Source organism: Erigeron canadensis, chromosome 8, assembly GCF_010389155.1.
Source record: "Erigeron canadensis isolate Cc75 chromosome 8, C_canadensis_v1, whole genome shotgun sequence".
Taxonomy (NCBI): Eukaryota; Viridiplantae; Streptophyta; class Magnoliopsida; order Asterales; family Asteraceae; genus Erigeron; species Erigeron canadensis.
Window position 1 is genome coordinate 22,530,251 of NC_057768.1, and position 4,561 is coordinate 22,534,811.

The 4,561-nt window shown below is 35.2% G+C and overlaps 1 long non-coding RNA gene across 1 annotated transcript; it reads right to left on the reverse strand.

The window, feature by feature from the left end:
- Positions 1–217: 217 nt before the first annotated feature.
- Positions 218–1,947, reverse strand: LOC122609724. The gene is made up of 3 exons (XR_006325375.1): positions 1,843–1,947; positions 825–891; positions 218–469 (listed from the first exon to the last, which is right to left on the reverse strand). It is a non-coding gene; the product is annotated as an uncharacterized LOC122609724 (long non-coding RNA).
- Between the last annotated feature and the right edge of the window lie 2,614 nt (positions 1,948–4,561).

The window sequence follows — 4,561 nt, forward strand, 5'->3', positions numbered from 1 at the left end:
AAGAGCCGTCCTTTGCACAAAGGCCGTCCTCTTCAGGTTTCGTACTTTTGACACTTTGAACAACTTTCGACCCTTTTTCTCAAAACCGAGCTTCCGACGACTGATTAGCAACTTAGTTTTGACATAAATCAACTAACACAACATTTCCAAAAGTCTCCATACCATCCATTTATACAAACCAAGTTTATACAAGTAAATGGGTCATCTTACCCATTTTGACGCTTTTTAAGTCAAAATACAAGTTTTGCAAATTCATGGAACCACACTTGACCATTTACAGAAATTTGACAATAGAATGACCATCAAAACAAAATGTACCAAGAGCCATAAGGAGAGGGATGACTAAGCCTCTAAACCACAAGATTGTCATTCATCCATGAATGACCTAAATACCTCAAAGTCTTGCAAAATCCTTACTTCTAATACTTCAAGCTTTAAATCAACAACTAGTTCCTTCTTCCGGAACTACCTATAAAAATGGTAAACAACTAAAAAGTAAGCGAATGCTTAGTGAATAAACTTGCATACAAATATACATACGAAGGAGGGCAAAAACACAAAAGACTCTCGCATGTAGCCAATGATACCGTCATATCATCACTTGCGTACTCACTTTTGCGCTAACAAAACATACATGGATCCACATACGCTAAACAATCATCAACATGATTAACTATCGGGATACTTAGGCCCCGGAGGTTCTTAGGCCTCATAAACACTATGCCCCACATGGGCTTAACGCCAAACCAATTACCATGCTTGGAACATTCACATCTCATGGTAATTGGCCCAACGTATACATAAAGGTATGCAAATATACTCACCTCCTCCGCGACAACCAAAATCATAACTCAAGAAGACCGCATGAACACAAAACATGTATGCTTCAACCTAGCAACAAATCACAACGCATATAGGATCATGAATCACATACTAGGCCATCTAGCCATAATCACTAACATTTCAACACCCAAACCATCATTTACAATCTTATATTAATCTTGGGTTGGTTCACATAACATGTATCTCTTATATCATTTTCAATTGGCCAAGAGTTACTTTCGTATCAAAATCGTCCTTAACATATTTGACCTAGCAGACTTCAAACAAGCATAACTCAAGTTCTACTTACTCTTTTAACATGATTCCAGAGGCCAAATTTTCATGACACATACACCTACCTTTTATCTTTAGTGACCAATATGTTAATTGTCCTTCAAAGGTGACTTCTGGTCGTTTTAAAAATCAAAATTGCTGTTGTTAAACAGCTTTGACCCTACTGCCTTCAAATGACCATAACTTGAGTTCTACACCATATATTGACCTCATTCTAGTGGCCACTTTTTCTTAACACATTTAGGTACATTTTATATTCAGTGACCAAGATATGAATTAACTTGCAAGAATGTGTTTTACCCGTTTTAACAACAGACATCAGAATCATTTTTGCTGAAAGATCAGCATTGCGCCACTGGATTCAAAAATTCAAATCTAGAGTTCTACTTCGTCTTTTTAACTCATTCCAGTGGGAAAATTTACTTAACACAATAACCTACATTTTCTTTTTAGGACTCAACAAGTGAAAATGCTGTCATGAAGGTGTTTAACTCGTTTCAAACTCAGGGACAGAATCTGTCCAACATTGTTCTTACTAGTATTCATCAAAACCTTCATGCAACCAAACTAAAAACCCTAAATTTGATTAAATTACAATAACCCTAACTTGTATTATAGCAATTAACTCATTTTTATGAAAACCCCCAAATTCTAAATAAAAAGATAGTTGCATGAACCCTAATTTCTAAAGGAAAACAAGAATTAGGTTAAAGGAAAAATTATTACCTTCAAGATTAGGAAATTGGAAATTAAGATGGAAATCACAATCATCATCTTCTTTCTCTCTTTTATTTTTCAGCCCATACACACACAATCCCATACTCTCAATCTCTCCCAAATTATTTAATTTGATGTTAAGATTATTATTATTTACATAGGAATTTGATTAATTGACTTGGAATTATGAAAGTTCCTAGATGAATATGAGATGTAAGGTGAAGAAATTTGGTAGAATAATGAGTAGAAGAATTTGGAAGAAAATGGGGGTGAGTCATGAAATGAGAAATGGTTGGCACTCCTCCTGAGTGTCACGCCTCTAATACATAAAAATGGTATTTTCGCCTGTTATCCGCTAATGTTCCAACTAATTTAACCACATATCTAAAAATAAAATACTAGGAAATTATTTTAATGTCAAAACTATAATAAAGGTTAATTTTCATTGGTCTAAAAAAATATAGGATGTTACACTCACTTAGACATTTTATTGAACACATTTGAACACATCATACGTGTTTCACCAATTTAACTCATGTTAGCATGTTAAAAACTTTATCATTATATCATGAAACAAAATATATGAAAGATGATAGGGCTATTTCCAAATTAATTAACTAAAAACTTTTGCTGTCAAAAAAAAAAGAAAAAAAAAATTTGTAAAAACTGATTTCGGATATAGCTATTGGTAAAAAAATAAAAATAACAAATAAATGAATATATGAGAACTATTTGGTATATACTAGTTTTTTTCACCCGCGGTTTGTTGCAGAGTTTGTTATATTAACGAAACTTAACATAATGTAATTATGATAAAAATACTAGCATGGTACCCGCACAAATGCAGCGGCGGTGGCGACTGACGGTGGTGACAACGAATAGTGTGGACTATTATGTAAATCTAATTAATATAATGGTTAGTATAGTTATTTTAAAGGTTGAGGGACTAATGGTGTTTTTGTTTCATTTAGAGTGGGGTTGTATTGTATTTAGAAGGTATTGTTTTAATGGAGGACAATTTTGACATTTTTCCCCCTGTAACTTTCAACAGGGGGTCTATTCTTATTAATAAGGAGTATAGATAAGGTTATTGTGTGAAAAGAGAGAGAGAAATAAGCGGAAGTATTATTGTGTGAAAAGGGAAGGAAATACTTATTTTATAGGCAATATAAGGTATTACGTGGCAGCTGACCTGGATAATTTTAGGCAGAACCGGTTACATTTCAATGGTAACCGGTAATTTACATGCTATAGACAAATATAGGTAGTTTGTTACATTTCATAAACTTTTTTGTAGTTAGTTACATAACATAGCAATTTTGGCATATTAGTTACATTCCCAGGTCATAATCCCTCGAAAATAAGATGACTTCCTGATGTGACTAATTTATACCCATTACCCACATCGTTATTGACCGTTTATTCAAGTGTTTTAAGTCTATTTTGTGTGCATTTGGCGCGTTTATGGTGTTTGTTAGTGTTTACAGGCTCTAAATAGGTTACGCGTTTATCTGGCACATTTTCGGATGATTTTTGGTAAGGACAATGATTTATGAGATTGAGAGTTGATAAAGTTTAGAAGATTGAAGAGTTCAGCAGGCTTAAAGATCGAAAGAAGAATTTTAGTCACCGAGCTTGTGACTGCGCCGCAGTGGAGGTTGTCATGCCCACTGCGCCGCAGTCCATATCCACAGAAAAGAGTGGAACACACCCCACTGTGCCGCAGTGGGGGATGCACTAGGACGACTGCGCCGCAGTCGAATCAAAGGGAAAGAAGGCCGAGGAATCAGACTACGCCGCAGTGGAGGGTGCGTAAGCCCACTGCGTCGCAGTCACCTTGAAGTCAAAGTCAAACCTACCTCATTGCGCTGCAGTGAGGGGATGCACTACCCACTGCGCCGCAGTGGGTGCACGGGGGCTGAAGAGTTGGATCGTTTTTTGCATTAGATTTTGAAGGAGTATAAAAGCAAAAACCCTAGTTCGAAAATAGGTTATCAAAATTCTTTCTAGGAGCTGTTCTACAAGGGTTCTTCAATCTCCAATCAAGATAATTTCTGTGGCGGAATCGTTGAAGATTCACGAGCACCCATCTAGATCGTATCTACTTACTGTCTTGCAATTTATTTTTCATCAAACGATTGGTACATCATGTTTCTCTTCTATTTTAATTATTATTGTGGATTAATCATGAGTGGCTAAACGTTTAATCATCCACCTTGATGAACGAGACGGATAATGTGATTGCAATATTTTTAATTCAAAAGAGTTCATTTAATTATCGTTGTTCAGTGATCTTGATGACTTTAATTCTTTTTATTAATTAATTTTGGTATTGGTTGCATATGATTCTTCGTTGGTGGTACCAGTTGAATGCGTATGTGATTTTAAAACGGTTACTTGTCTATGAGTAATTATCACTAGTTCATGGTATGATAGTGAATATCATTTTAAGAAAAGATTAATTTTGTCAACGTGATTGATATCAGTTGGTGGTACCACGTTATTGTCACTTAGGTTCAATTCATAATTTGATAGTCAATAAAACTGATTGTTGGAAGAATTGTCTTTGCTTTGGTGGTACCGGCTTGGGTAATTTAACTAGCAGTTAGGTGATTCGATATTTTGTTCACGGTTGGTGGTACCATGTGAGCACCTTAATCTTGTCACGATTATCTTTAAACTCTAGAGAATTTGTTCTTAATTAAATGCAATCACATTTGAAGTCGAG